The sequence below is a fragment of the Phyllobates terribilis genome, unplaced genomic scaffold, assembly GCF_046119375.1.
Source record: "Phyllobates terribilis strain yellow unplaced genomic scaffold, ASM4611937v1 Scaffold_4__5_contigs__length_816908805, whole genome shotgun sequence".
NCBI classification, from domain to species: Eukaryota; Metazoa; Chordata; class Amphibia; order Anura; family Dendrobatidae; genus Phyllobates; species Phyllobates terribilis.
Window position 1 is genome coordinate 681,786,668 of NW_027362764.1, and position 16,370 is coordinate 681,803,037.

The 16,370-nt window shown below is 45.9% G+C and overlaps 3 pseudogenes; all 3 read right to left on the minus strand.

Annotated features, from left to right (window-relative positions):
* Positions 1-9,574: 9,574 nt before the first annotated feature.
* Positions 9,575-9,694, minus strand: LOC141268179 (5S ribosomal RNA; annotated as a pseudogene).
* Positions 9,695-10,314: 620 nt separating this feature from the next.
* Positions 10,315-10,433, minus strand: LOC141268799 (5S ribosomal RNA; annotated as a pseudogene).
* A 5,344-nt stretch (positions 10,434-15,777) lies between these two features.
* LOC141267521 (5S ribosomal RNA) lies at positions 15,778-15,897 on the minus strand (annotated as a pseudogene).
* Between the last annotated feature and the right edge of the window lie 473 nt (positions 15,898-16,370).

The following is a 16,370-nucleotide window of genomic DNA, read 5'->3' on the forward strand; positions in this document are numbered from 1 at the left end:
AGGTGGGGCAAATCACACAGCAGGAGTGGTCTCAGATCAGGGACCTATGAAGTTGACGCGCCCCCTGGGCCGTGGGGTACCCGGAGCCGGGCCGGTAGACGCTGGGGGTTGTAGTCACTGTGGCGGTGACCCGGTCCGTGACCCAGGGCGGTCAATCCAACGGTAATTTGTATATATGGATTTTATAATGTCCGACTACGCCACCTGTGGAGTGCGGCCAAAGGGGCCGATGCTGCGGAACAGTCCTCTGAAGCTGGTGGTTTTGCTGCAATGGTATTATTACTCACCACAGGAAGAGTGTAGCTTCAGGGCAGTGTGGGTGGATGATGGTGGTTGTAGTGCAGGGAGTCAGTAATGAACACAGAGTCTGTGTGATGCAGTCCCAAGATCTTTACTCACAGTTGTTGCAGTCCAGATTACAGGTACCAGAGCTATCTCACCCGTCGTGCTGTGCGTACTCAGTGAGGGGCTCAGTCCACCCCCAGATAGCTCCGGAGTACTTAGCAGGACCCCCTTCTGTGTGTCCTTTCTCTGGCCTTCTCCCTGCACCTCACACCCAGTGACACTTCTATCCGGTATCCTCGGGCCTTGGCGGGCGACTTGTGTTCCGTCCCCTGGGTCCTATGTGGCTACCTTCTTAGTGAGACTGGTGTGGACTTTTGCCTGCAGTACATGAAATGCTGCAGCCTCCGGTTTCTAGTTCAGCCTTGCTGTTTCTCCTCTAGTTGAGGGACCGGTTCCCCTTATCTGGCCTGACCCCTCTACCTCCTGGTAGCAGCGGGAGTACAGGTGGCCTTCTGCACGGCCCGTAGCCCTAGGGTCCCTTTGGTTCCTGGAGCCTTCCTGCTCCCACTCCTCTCTTCTCTCCTTCAGTCCTGGGCCTCCCAGGCTAGGCCCGCCTCCGGAGCAGAGCTCATGTCGAGCCTCTGCTCCTGTCACTTTTCCTCCTCTGACTGGCTTGCTCTTTCTAAGATGGCTTCCTATTTATACTCTCCCTGTCATGTGCTCCCCTAAGCTGCTCCCCTAAGCACCCACTACATAGGATCCTCCCACCAGCTAGGGACCTGGGACTGTGCTCTCCCTTAGGAGCAATCTCGCCCTAACCCCACTGCGGGTATGTGTTGGATGCAGGTGTTAGGGTCCCGAGCCATACGCCTTCCTTACCTGAGGGTGAGATACCACACCTCTGGGTGAGATGCAGTAACTCTGTGGTGACTGCACCCTCAGGGGCGCCACACACCTTTCTGCACAGTTTTGAAATGGCGACGAAGATGTTTAGTGCTGACGATGCCATTATCAGCATAACTATTCTGGTGATTTACATGCTGGAGCACACATTAAACAGAATTCAGAGTCAGGTGGTCGGACAAGAGGAGGTGGAGGAAGTAGAGGAGGAGTCGTATGCGGAAGGGATAACATCTCCAAGGTCCAGACGGTTGGCAGCACCAAGGAGGCAGGCATGGGGGGGTGGGGGAGATGGATTAAACAGGGCGCATGGTAGCAGCCAAACTGTTGAGGAAGGTGCAGGAGCCGAGGAAGAAGTGGAGGATGAACTGGCGATGGGCATGGAAGACTCATCAGATGAGGGAGACCTTGATCACATTTCTGTTGTGCGAGGTTGGGGGGAGAGGGCAGAGGAAAGAAGCATGATTCTTACCTCGCTACCAACACAACAAGGACTTGGTCCTCCTGGATGCGCAAGACACATGAGTGCCTTCTTGCTGCACTACCTGCAACATGACCCTCAGATTGCAGAATTCGAAGTAATCTCGACTACTGGGTTGCCACACTCTTAGATCCCCGGTACAAAAGTAAATTTGCCGAAATAATTCCTGCCATAAAAAGGGATTGACGCATGCAGGAGTATCTGCAGACGCTGTTGCAGAATCTTACATGTGCTTTTCCACAAAACACCAGTGGTGCACGAAGTGAATCTCACAGTTCTAACTTGCCAACCGCGGGACTGTCGAGTCTTCATCACTCAAACCGTAACAGTAACACAGTATCTGCTGGTAACAGCAATTTTGTGAAATCGTTTCACCACTTTTTTAGACCATCCTTTGCAAGGCCACAGGAGACAAGAAGTCTGACACATAGTCAATGCCTAGAGAGGATGGTGCAGGAGTATCTCCAAGTGAACATCGAAGCCATGACTGTGTCACTGGACCCTTGCTCATTTTGGTATTCCAATCTGGAAAAATGGCCGGAGCTCGCCACTCACGCCTTGGAGATCTTGTCATGCCCTGCAGCCAGTGTTCTCTCTGAACGTGTGTTCAGCGCTGCTGGTGGTGTGCTGACAGATAAGCGCACGCGGCTGTCCACTGAGAATGTAGACAGACTCACGTTCATAAAGATGAACAAATCATGGATTCGCAAGGACTTTTCTAATCCTGTGTTATCCTTGGGAGGCTAAAAGCTTGAGGATTTGGTAATATCACCTCACCAACCGTTTTAAGCAACTGTGGGGCAATTGATGCCACTTAACCCTAGAACGCATGACCATAAAAATCTACACTTTCATATACCTGGGGCCTTTTAGGCCCGTGTGCAAATAACATTGAATAACTCAAACTCAAATGACAAACAACTATATACATGAAGAATACCTAGAGTTTCAAAATTCTAACTAAAGTAATCTTGCAGAAAATAGAAAACAATTAACAGGGCGTGACTGCGAGGCCCCAGGTATGCGTTCTAGGGTTAAGTGGTGTCTGTGCCACAATTTTGGGAAAAAATGGAAACTCTTTTTGGAGTCCCCTTGCTGTGTCTTACGTGACGTTGGCATCGTCAATTCCAGGTGGGTTGGGTCGCTCCCCCCCCTTTTAACTGTAAGAAACTACATACACTATGGCTTGGGGTAACACAGATGATTGAGTCTGAAGAGCTGTTTACTCAGAGGTCTGCTCCAAATCTTCAGTGTCTGCTAGTCAGCATAGAATTTTTAACTACATCTAGCCTAGGCAATACTTTGGGCGTAGTAGCCCAGCTGCGAAGCAAGCTGCACCGCCTGTGTATCTAATAAGAATTTTTAAATGCATCTAGCCTAGGCAGACTGTGGGGACCCCCAACCAAACCCAGACGCTCAGCCCCCCTACCGCCCCCCTTTCCTTGACAATACAATAATGTAACTCTTACAACTGGATGGGTGAGGATCGGTCACAGCTTTATTAACTCTTTATACTCATTCCATTAGAAAGACATTTTATTTCTAAAATAATTCAGCTTGTTGCAGCATGCCCTGGGTCTCCACTCCGGCAACTTGGCCAACAAGTGTAACTCTCCAACATGTCCTTTCTATTTCCAGGCCACGGAGGATCCTGCGTACTCGTATGCAGGACTCTGACCCCCACCCATCACTCTTAACGCTTGTTCCACTCCGTCCTGGAGTCCTGACAGGAATATGTCCAGTCCAATATCCATTAAGTGAACACCGTCGGGCCGTATGAGGCCTGCTTTATCTCCTTCCAGTTGTCGGTGTCGTACCACTACACCGCCTCTGTCTCTTCTAAATTTTGCCATCCGAATATTTATTACCCGCCTTGTCCGTTCGATGGCCGTGATGTCTCGCGCACCTTGCCGTACCGCTATCGGCACAATCTCTGACCATACTATAGCTAGTTTTGTGAAAAATTCTCTGAAGCGCTCAGTGTCTAGTTTCATTATTGCCATTAGTTATGCACTCTTGTGATGACCTAGGTTGTTTCCCCCCGCCTGTATAACTAAGATGACCAGACATCTTGCCTCTCTCCCTACCTTGATTACCTCCATTAGTACCTGTGGACATAGCAGGCCTCTAATACCTCTCCAGTTGAAATATGTGTTATGAAACTCTAATTTCCTCCCGCCTGGGCGGACTTTCGCCCTTTAATCTGCCCAATATATATACGAGTGGCCTATCACCCACACTGTTGGCTTAGCATCACCTGTAAAAGAAACAAACCACGTTAGGATAACAAGTCCGGTCTTATGTATCTTGCCAAACACGTGGATCACCATCTCTCTATCCTCTGTACTTCCGTTTCTGACAGTCCTGCTCTTGCTGCTTCTGTGGCCGCGCCTATGCGGAATGAGTGTGTCCCGTAATCTTTGGGGTGGTTCCCTGCCGATGTTATGCATTTATTAAATATAGCTTGGAACTGGTATCTTGATAATGGCGTCCCATCAATGTGTGATAGGAACAAATTACTTTGTGATCTGATGGTTAGATATGGTTTTACTATTGTTACCCGACTCAGTGTACCGTTTGTGGGTTGTAGAAGTACCCAAGTGCCCCTGCCCGCTGGAACCATTTTCGATTTGTGTATGCGTAGACGTATTGCATTATTGCCTATGACTACGTCCTGGTGTAATAAGCCTCCACTGGTGCTAATTTTGGATTGGGGGACTAATTCGCTTATGCATAGCGCCCCGAAGAAGGTGATCACAAATGCAGTAGACAGTAGTGTTGCTTCAAATTGTGAGTGTCATGTTAATGATGTTAGGGATATGATGTGAGAAATCAGTTTTAGTGACACGGGACGGGACGTCTACACTCCTGACTTGGCTGACCCCTTTTCCACCCTTTTATGAATTGTCTGATGATGAATCTTTGTCACATCTCCCCAATTCAGTAGTTGGAAGTGAAATGCTACTCCGGTCAGACACCGCTGCGCTGACGCCCCTGATATGCCCCTCATCATTAGCTGGTGGAGAAATTCTATGGTGACTTGTGATCTGGCTTGTTCACATTGGTCAACCCGTCTGCCTGCTACTAGTCGTGTCCACTCTTCCCATGCCTTAACGTATGCTTGCCACGTCGATGGGGCAACTGACGCTCTGATTAATGGCATCAACTATTCGCCACTAGATCCCATAGGGAAGGTGGGCAACTGTTGTCCCGATGGGTGGGCATTGTGGAAGAGCTCTGTGAAAATCTGCCAATTGAATTGTTATAAAGCGTTAGCAGCAGCTTTAGACCCCTCAGCATAGTGGCTAGCGCGGACCCATACATTGTGTTTTAGGCACAGGAATGCTAGCCTGGGTAGTAGGCCTAGCACTGGGAGAGACGATAATGCCATCTTATTAATGCAGTGCGCTAAGCTGGTGTTTTTTGTTATGAAGCGTATATTTTTGTAAGCCAGGAGCGCGCCCCATATTTCTATTGCTACCACTATTGGGAAGAAAAATTATTTTCAGGGCTAGATGCAGCGAAAAATTATTATTAATTGAAAAGCTGGTGGAGCTTGGTATAGATGGCCTAATACAATGAGACCCACACACTGCTAGAAGGCCAAATATTTTTTCAGAGTTAGATGCAGAAAAAAATTATATTCAGTTTGCAAACTGATGGAGGTCAGTATAGATGGACTAATAGAACAAGTCCCACACACTGCTAGAAGGCCAAATATTTTTTCAGAGGTAGATGCAGACAAAAAATTATTTTGAATTTGCAACCTGATGGAGGTCAGTATAGATGACTAATAGAACAAGTCCCACACACTGCTAGAAGGCCAAATATTTTTTCAGTGCTAGATGCAGAAAAAAATTATATTCAGTTTGCAACCATATGGAGGTCAGTATAGATGGACTAATAGAACAAGTCCCACACACAGCTAGAAGCCCAAATATTTTTTGAGAGGTAGATGCAGAAAAAAATTATATTCAGTTTGCAACCTGATGGAGGTCTGTATAGATGGATTAATAGAACAAGTCCCACACACACAGCTAGAAGCCCAATATTTTTTCAGAGGTAGGTGCAGAAAAAAATATATTCAGTTTGCAACCTGATGGAGGTCTGTATAGATGGATTAATAGAACAAGTCCCACACACAGCTAGAAGCCCAATATTTTTTCAGAGGTAGATGCAGAAAAAAATTTATTCAGTTTGCAACCTGATGGAGGTCTGTATAGATGGATTAATAGAACAAGTCCCACACACAGCTAGAAGCCCAATATTTTTTCAGAGGTAGATGCAGAAAAAAATATATTCAGTTTGCAACCTGATGGAGGTCAGTATAGATGGACTAATAGAACAAGTCCCACACACTGCTAGAAGGCCAAACATTTTTTCAGAGCTAGATGCAGAAAAATATTATATTCAATTTGCAACCTGATGGAGGTCAGTATAGATGGAATAATAGAACAAGTCCCACACACAGCTAGAAGGCCAAATATTTTTTCAGAGGTAGATGCAGAAAAAAATTATATTCAGTTTGCAACCTTATGGAGGTCAGTATAGATGGACTAATAGAACAAGTCCCACACACAGCTAGAAGCCCAAATATTTTTTCAGAGGTAGATGCAGAAAAAAATTATATTCAGTTTGCAACCTGATGGAGGTCTGTATAGATGGATTAATAGAACAAGTCCCACACACAGCTAGAAGCCCAATATTTTTTCAGAGGTAGATGCAGAAAAAAATATATTCAGTTTGCAACCTGATGGAGGTCTGTATAGATGGATTAATAGAACAAGTCCCACACACAGCTAGAAGCCCAATATTTTTTCAGAGGTAGATGCAGAAAAAAATATATTCAGTTTGCAACCTGATGGAGGTCAGTATAGATGGACTAATAGAACAAGTCCCACACACTGCTAGAAGGCCAAACATTTTTTCAGAGCTAGATGCAGAAAAATATTATATTCAATTTGCAACCTGATGGAGGTCAGTATAGATGGACTAATAGAACAAGTCCCACACACAGCTAGAAGGCCAAATATTTTTTCAGAGGTAGATGCAGTAAAAAATTATATTCAGTTTGCAACCTTATGGAGGTCAGTATAGATGGACTAATAGAACAAGTCCCACACACAGCTAGAAGCCCAAATATTTTTTCAGAGGTAGATGCAGAAAAAAATTATATTCAGTTTGCAACCTGATGGAGGTCAGTATAGATGGACTAATAGAACAAGTCCCACACACTGCTAGAAGGCCAAACATTTTTTCAGAGCTAGATGCAGAAAAATATTATATTCAATTTGCAACCTGATGGAGGTCAGTATAGATGGACTAATAGAACAAGTCCCACACACAGCTAGAAGGCCAAATATTTTTTCAGATGTAGATGCAGAAAAAAATTATATTCAGTTTGCAACCTTATGGAGGTCAGTATAGATGGACTAATAGAACAAGTCCCACACAAAGCTAGAAGCCCAAATATTTTTTCAGAGGTAGATGCAGAAAAAAATTATATTCAGTTTGCAACCTGATGGAGGTCTGTATAGATGGATTAATAGAACAAGTCCCACACACAGCTAGAAGCCCAATATTTTTTCAGAGGTAGATGCAGAAAAAAATATATTCAGTTTGTAACCTGATGGAGGTCTGTATAGATGGATTAATAGAACAAGTCCCACACACAGCTAGAAGCCCAATATTTTTTCAGAGGTAGATGCAGAAAAAAATGTATTCAGTTTGCAACCTGATGGAGGTCAGTATAGATGGACTAATACAACAAGTCCCACACACAGCTAGAAGCCCAATATTTTTTCAGAGGTAGATGCAGAATAAAATATATTCAGTTTGCAACCTGATGGAGGTCTGTATAGATGGATTAATAGAACAAGTCCCACACACAGCTAGAAGCCCAATATTTTTTCAGAGGTAGATGCAGAAAAAAATATATTCAGTTTGCAACCTGATGGAGGTCTGTATAGATGGATTAATAGAACAAGTCCCACACACAGCTAGAAGCCCAATATTTTTTCAGAGGTAGATGCAGAAAAAAATATATTCAGTTTGCAACCTGATGGAGGTCTGTATAGATGGATTAATACAACAAGTCCCACACACAGCTAGAAGCCCAATATTTTTTCAGAGCTAGATGCAGAAAAAAATTATATTCAATATGCAACCTGATGGAGGTCAGTATAGATGGACTAATAGAATGATGCTATGCCCAAAAGATTTTACTTCACTAGGTGCAGTAAAAAAATTGGTATTCTATACACAGGTGGTATATCTTGCAACACAGATAGGCTACTCCACTGACTAACACACTCTGCAATAGGCCAAAAAGGATTAGCTTTGCTAGATTCAGCCAAATGCTGTGAAAAAAACTTGCACAGCACTGGCACAGACCTGCCTGGCAAAAACTGATAGGAACTGATGTAACCTAGTCCTGAAAAGGACTCCAATTACAATTAGTCTTTACTCCCACAATCTATCTATTTAAGAGCACAGACCTGCCTGATAAAAGTCGTAGGAAATGCTGTAACCTAGTCCTTAAAAGGACTGCAATCACAACTATTCCCTACTCCCAAGCTATCTGTAGATTTGTGCGAAAATTGGCTTGAAATTAACAAGGTATAGTGCACACAGCAACAGCAGTGCCGTCTAACACGCAGCTGCAGCAGTGAGAAAATGGTGGCGACGGGGAAAATGGCTTGGTCTTATAGGGCAAGGACATGTGACATACACTGCCAATGACACATGCTCTTCCTTGTGTGAATAAAAGCACTTCGCTCCGTGTGTGCGCTGCTGATAGGCTGACAGATTGCACTTCCCCACTGCAAATGCGGGAAAGAGAAAAAAAAATGGAGATCTTCATTGTTACTGCAGAGATCCATCCCCTGCCCCTCCCCCCACCCCGCTGTACACTCAAACTGCGTATTAACATTAATTTTCATCATTACTGAGAAAAAATCCAGTTCTGATTTTGGTGCACGAACAGTTATCGAACATAACCTCGAACAGCCGAATTTTTCTCAAATTGTGCGAGTTCGCCGAACGGCTCGAACACCGCCCAAAACAGCTCGAATTTGAGATTGGCGAACAGTTCGAGTAGAACAACGCTCATCTCTAGACACAACGCCCCACTCAGAGCCGCTGAGCTCACTGATCGGCTGCAGCGCTGTCGACGGAACGTCAGCTTCACGGCCAATACCACAGGCCGGGAGCAGAGGCGAGACTCACCGGTAAACCCGGGTAGGGTGAGCAGAGCGCGGTTAGTTGCTTTCTAATAGCCTGCAGCCGGGGATTAACTTTTAATGAAAGGGAACAATCCCTTTGACTGTCTGCAGCGCGCCACACTTAGGAAGTGCACTGTCACACACAAGCCAGCATGCACACGTGCTCGCACGTGACAACACCCCCTATCTGCCCCTACAACCTCTCCGTCACCATGCGTCAGAATCTCCAGCCTGTTTTATGATTTCAGGGCCCTAGCAGGAATCACCCCCCCCTCCCCAATTCCTTCCTTGCCTTCCTTGCACTGAGGTTAGCTCTTTGTCATCCGTCTGGCTTGGTTACACAAGCTTCTTTGCAGAGAAACATGTTACTTCTGCTGGCCCTCGCTAGGCGGCCGGCATCCAAAACCTTCCCTGGGCACCTGCTGAAAGCCTGGCCCCTTCACGGCCCCGGGTGCTTTTAACGCCATCATTTCCACACGGCGAGCTGCGGAGTCAATAAGCACTCCTAGCCGTGGCAAGGAGCTCGGTGTCAGACCTGCGTGAAGGCGGCGGGCTAGCGTACTTAGCTGCCAACTGGCTCAGAGGCCTTGGGGCCTCCATCATCTAAGTTACTTAAGGTCGGTGTCCGGCAAGGCACCGTTCCATGCTAGCCGAGCTGGGCAGTAGGGCAAAACGTCATCAAAATGGTCTACAGCACCCGGTGTTCCCAGGAGGTATCCCATTCAAGTACTGTCCGAGCCCATCCCTGCTTTGCTTCCGAGATCAGACGAGATCAGGCATATCCAAGGTGGTATGGCCAGTAGACGCTGCTCGATCCATCGCCCGGCCAGCCTTTCTCAGGATCGCTTGGTGGCGAGCAATCTGGCCGTGACGGGGCGGGCTCCGAAGGGTCCATGCAAAGGCTGTGCCGTCCCTACAGGTGTGGTTTCTTTAGCAGTGATTCACCCGCCGCATCAGGTGTCTTCAAAAATGGCTCGGCGCAGGGTCTCCTGCAGGCTAAACCCTTCATCGCGGTAATGTGACAGAAAGAGCAAGCTGGACCCGTAACGTGGGGGCGGAGCGAGACGTCCAGGGGTGAATGAAGGAAGAGGGTAAATGGTTGCCAGTGACTTTGAGCTGCTGTTCAGGGGGGAGGGTCGTGTTTCCTGCAAAGGTCTTCTGCTTGGGGTTACCGGTGGTTGCCTCCAGCCACGCGGGAGACGCTGGTCCTGGTGAAAAGGAGCCTAGTATTAAAAGTAAAGAAGCAACAATGCTGGAGGCCCACGGTGATCAGAAGGATGCTGGTATTTTGCAGAGATGAAATAGCGCAAGAGAGAAAGCAAATGAAAAAAAGAAAAGAGAATGAATGTGTGCACTTGTGAAAGGGAATGGAAAAAAGGCATAGAAGAGAGTGCCCCCTGCTGGTGGAAGGAAGGAAAAAGCAAAAGCCTATAGCACCTGGTATTCCCAGGCAGTCTCCCATCCAAGTAATAACCAGGCCCATCCCTGCTGAATTTCCAAGATCAGACGAGATCGGTTGTGTTCAGGGTGGTGTGGCCGTAGGCAGAGACAAGCCTCTCACTTGCTGCTTTTCTACTTTGACGTCTGGCTGCCGGCTGCCCTTTCCAGTGCTCAGCAAGACCAGGTCCTTTTGTGCTTTCCCTTTTCTTCAATTTTTTTGCTGGCTTCCTATTTTTTTGCTGGAGTCCTGAGGAGATAATTTGCATATTCCCACTGCATTTTGGGGTAAGTGAAGAGTCTCCGCGAGCTCAAAGAACACTGGATTTTGGCTGTTGGAGCTGAAAAGAGGACATCGGTAAACCAGGGGAGGAGTCCTGAGGAGATAATTTGCATATTCCCACTGCATTTTTGGGTAAGTGAAGAGTCTCCGCGAGCTCAAAGAACACTGGATTTTGGCTGTTGGAGCTGAAAAGAGGACATCGGTAAACCAGGGGAGGAGTCCTGAGGAGATAATTTGCATATTCCTACTGCATTTTGGGGTAAGTGAAGAGTCTCCGCGAGCTCAAAGAACACTGGATTTTGGCTGTTGGAGCTGAAAAGAGGACATCGGTAAACCGCGCGCCGGCATTTTGAAGCTTTTTTTTTTTAAGCTTTTTTCACTGTTTTCAGAACATTAACAATAAGAACATGGAAGAGTCCAGGACCCATTTGGTGAGCTGCATATCCTGCTACATGTTCACAGACTTGCCAGTGGAAAAGCCAAACTTCACATGCCAGAAATGCAAGCTTGTGTCCCTGTTGGAGGAAAAGTTGCGAAATCTAGAAGAGAGGTTAACTACCTTGAAAATCATTAAGGAAGGTGAAGAGTTCTTAGACAGAGCAGAATTATCTCTTCATGATTCAGAAAGAGAAGAAATTCGAACTGCACCTGACGAAACAGAGGAATGGAAGCATGTGACCCACAGAAGCAGGAGGATCGAGAGGCAGTCAGCACCCATACTGCTCAGGAACCAGTACCAGGCTCTCACGCAGGAGAACCATGAAGAAATACAGCAAAATAAGACTTTGCCAGCAATGAATAACCTTGTAAGCCCTCAGAATCCTCCTGGATGGAGAAAGAAGAATGTTGTGAAGAAAAAACGGAGAGTGGTGGTCATGGGGGATTCCCTGTTAAGAGGAACAGAGGCCGCTATCTGCAGACCAGACATAACCTCAAGAGAAATGTGCTGTCTTCCAGGAGCAAAAATTAAAGATGTGTCTGACAGGATATCAAGACTCTTCAGACCTACAGATCACTACCCATTCCTGCTAATACATGTGGGGACAAATGACACCGCAAGAAAGGACCTGGAAACCATCTGCAGTGACTTTGAAGACTTAGGCAAGAAAGTTAAAGAATTGGGAGCGCAGGTGGTCTTCTCATCCATCCTCCCAGTGGATGGCCATGGAACAATGAGGTGGAATAAGATTCTACAGGTAAACAACTGGCTACGTCGATGGTGCCGTCAACAAGGATTTGGATTTCTGGATCACGGAATGAATTACCTATACGATGGACTACTTGCTAGAGATGGGGTGCACCTTGCGAAGACTGGAAAACATGTATTTGGAAGTCACCTTGCTACACTCATCAGAAGAGCTTTAAACTAGAACAATGTGGGAAGGGAAGCAAAAGGCCAGAAAAAGCCATACAGCTGACAAATACTATTGAGATCTCTGCTACTGGAAGTGGAAAAGAAGAACAAAGACAAAACAATTTAAATAATAAAAATATGGGAGGAAGAGAAACCAATCACAAACTAAAATGTTTTTATACAAATGCACATAGCATGGGCAACAAACAAGGAGAATTGGAACTACTAATGCAGGAAAAGGAATATGATGTCATTGGAATCACTGAAACTTGGTGGGACGATACACATGATTGGAATAAAAGGCTAAAAGGATACAACTTATTTGCAAGAAACAGACTTGATAAACGAGGAGGAGGTGTTGCATTGTATGTTAGAAAAGCGTATATCTGCACAGAGATTGAAGCTTCAGAGACTGGGAGTTCTGTGGAAACTGTTTGGGTAAGAATACAAGGAGAGAACAACGGAAAGGACACCATTGTAGGCATTTACTACAGGCCACCTGGGCAAGCTGAAGATATGGATGAACTCTTTATGTATCAAATGACCAAGTTCTCCAAAAAATATGACGTAGTGGTCATGGGAGATTTCAACTATCCAGACATTTGTTGGGAATCTCTCTCAAGTAAAACTAACAGGTCAAGCAAATTCTTATCCTCTCTTGCTGACAACTTTATCTTCCAAAAGGTAGGGGAGAAAACAAGGGGATCTGCTACTTTGGATCTAATCCTTATAAACAGGGAGGAAATGGTTGAGGAGGTAAAGGTGGCTGGGACCCTAGGAGGCAGCGATCATGCTATTATAGAATTTTGGATAACTAGAGGAGGAAGACATGTGAAGACTCAAACTTCAAGGTTAGATTTTAGAAAGGCAGATTTTAAGAGACTCAGAAAGAGAACAGGAGGGATCCAATGGCTGGATGTCCTTGAGGACAAAAATGTCCAGGAAGGATGGGAAATTTTTAAAAATGAGATTCTCAAAGCACAATCGTTAACAATCCCGAAAAGTAGGAAGAATGGGAAGCATTTAAGGAAACCAGGATGGATGAACACAGAACTTAAACACTTGCTAAAAAGAAAGAAAGAAATGTTTATTAAATGGAAAGAGGGAGGCATATCTAAAGAAGATTATAATGCAGTCTGCAGATCCTGCAGGGCATGTATCAGGTTAGCTAAAGCTGACAATGAATTAAGGCTTGCAAGAGATGTCAAAAGCAATAAAAAAGGTTTTGGGGGTATGTCAAAAGTAAAAGAAAAGTCAAAGATGCTATGGGATTTTTACAGGATGAAAATGGAGAAATGGTAAGAGAGGATGTTGAGAAGGCCGAACTTTTTAATTCCTATTTTGCATCTGTTTTCTCTCAGAAAGAAAATGTAACATCAACTGATCTTCACTGTCCTTTTAAAGGAATAGAGGAATCCAAGTTATCTGTAAACAGAAAGATTGTGAGGGAATATTTAGCTAACATAAATAAGTTCAAGACTCCAGGTCCAGATGAATTACACCCCAGAGTACTGAAGGAGATCATAGAAGAAATTTTAGAACCACTCTCCATAATCTTTGAAAATTCTTGGAGAACAGGAGAAGTCCCAGAAGACTGGAGAAGAGCAAATGTTGTTCCTATCTTCAAAAAGGGGAAGAAGGTGGACCCAGGGAACTATAGGCCGGTGAGTCTGACTTCTATACCAGGAAAGATCTTTGAAAAAATTATTAAACAACATGTATGTAAGTACATGGATAAGAATGAAGTGATTAACCAGAGTCAGCATGGGTTTGTAACTAACAAGTCATGTCAGACTAACTTAATTTCCTTCTATGACAGAATCACTGACTGGGTGGATCAGGGAAATGCTGTAGATATAGTATATCTTGACTTCAGCAAAGCATTTGACAAAGTATCTCACACCATCCTTATTGAAAAAATGACCAAGTATGCAATGGACCAGGCAACTGTTAGGTGGATTCATAACTGGCTTAGTGATCGGACTCAAAGGGTGGTTGTAAATGGCTTCACATCCAGCTGGATGAATGTCTCAAGTGGGGTACCACAGGGCTCCGTCCTGGGACCTGTATTGTTCAACATCTTTATCAATGATTTAGATGAAGGAATTGAGGGTAAACTGATTAAATTTGCTGATGACACAAAGCTAGGAGGGATAGCTAATACTAGAGAAGAGAGAGAGAGGATTCAAAAAGACCTAAATAAACTGGAGCAGTGGGCAGCAACCAACAGAATGGTTTTTAACAGGGAAAAATGCAAAGTACTACATCTGGGCAATAAAAATGAAAAAAGCATATACAGAATGGGAGGAATAGAGCTAAGCAACAGTACATGTGAAAAAGACTTAGGTATACTAATAAATCATAAACTGAACATGAGTCAACAGTGTGATGCAGCAGCAAAAAAGGCAAATACTATTCTGGGATGTATTAACAGAAGCATACAGTCTAGATCACGTGAAGTCATTATCGGTCTTTACTCCTCTTTGGTCAGACCTCATCTGGAATACTGTGTACAGTTTTGGGCACCATATTTTAAAAAAGACAGAGACAAACTGGAGCAAGTTCAGAGAAGAGCGACCAGAATGGTGACTGGTCTGCAAACCATGTCCTATGAGGAACTGTTGCAGGATTTGGGAATGTTTAGCTTGCAAAAAAGAAGACTGAGAGGAGACTTAATAGCTGTCTACAAATATGTCAAGGGCTGTCACATTGTAGAAGGATCATCTTTATTCTCATTTGCACAAGGAAAGACTAGAAGCAATGGGATGAAACTAAATGGGAGGAGACACAGATTAAATATTAGAAAAAACTTTTTGACAGGGTGATTAATGAGTGGAACAGGCTGCCACAAGAGGTGGTGAGTTCCCCTTCAATGGACGTCTTCAAACAGAGGCTGGACAGACATCTGTCTGAGATGATCTAGTGAATCCTGCTTTGAGCAGGGGGTTGGACCAGATGACCCAGGAGGTCCCTTCCAACTCTACCATTCTATGATTCTATGATTCTATGATTCTTAAAAGGTCTTGTAGACTCAACGTCCCACTCAGAGCCGCTGAGCTCACTGATCGGCTGCAGCACTGTCGACGGAACGTCAGCTTCATGGCCAATGCCACAGGCCGGGAGCAGGTAGACCCGGGTAGGGTGAGTAGAGCGCGGTTAGTTGCTTTCTAATAGGCTGCAGCCGGGGATTAACTTTTAATGAAAGGGAACAATCCCTTTGACTGTCTGCAGCACGCCACACCTAGGAAGCGCACTCTCACACACAAGCCAGCATGCACACGTGCTCGCACGTGACAACACCCCCTATCTGCCCCTACAACCTCTCCGTCACCATGCGTCAGACTCTCTTGCCTGTTTTATGATTTCAGGGCCCTAGCAGGAATCACCCCCCCCTCCCCTATTCCTTCCACACCTTCCTTGCCTTCCTTGCACTGAGGTTAGCTCTTTGGCAGCCATCTGGCTTGGTTACACAAGCTTCTTTGCAGAGAAACATGTTACTTCTGCTGGCCCTCGCTAGGCGGCCGGCATCCAAAACCTTCCCTGGGCACCTGCTGAAAGCCTGGCCCCTTCACGTCCCCGGGTGCTTTTAACGCCATCATTTCCACACAGCGAGCTGCGGAGTCAATAAGCACTCCTAGCCGTGACAAGGAACTCGGTGTCAGGCCTGCGTGAAGGCGGCGGGGTAGCGTACTTAGCTGCCAACTGGCTCAGAGGCCTTGGGGCTTCCATCATCTAAGTTACTTAAGGTCGGTGTCCGGCAAGGCGCCGTTCCATGCTAGCCGAGCTGGGCAGTAGGGCAAAACGTTATCAAAATGGTCTACAGCACCCGGTGTTCCCAGGAGGTCTCCCATCCAAGTACTGTCCGAGCCCAGCCCTGCTTTGCTTCCGAGATCAGACGAGATCAGGCGTATCCAAGGTGGTATGGCCAGTAGATGCTGTTTGATCCATCGCCCGGCCAGTCTTTCTCAGGATCGCTTGGTGGCGAGCAATCTGGCCGTGACGGGGCGGGCTCCGAAGGGTCCATGCAAAGGCTGTGCCGTCCCTACAGGTGTGGTTTGTTTAGCAGTGATTCACCCGCCGCATTAGGTGTCTTCAAAAATGTCTCGGCGCTGGGTTTCCTGCAGGCTAAACCCTTCATCGTGGTAATGTGACAGAAAGAGCAAGCTGGACCCGTAACTTGGGGACAGAGCGAGACGTCCAGGGGTGAATGAAGGAAGAGGGTGAGATGGTTGCCAGTGACTTTGAGCTGCTCTTCAGGGGGGAGGGTCGTGTTGCCTGCAAAGGTCTTCTACTTGGGGTTACCGGTGGTTGCCTCCAGCCACCCGGGAGACGCTGGTCCTGGTGAAAAGGAGCCTAGTATTAAAAGTAAATAAGCAACAATGCTGGGGGCCCACGGTGATCAGAAGG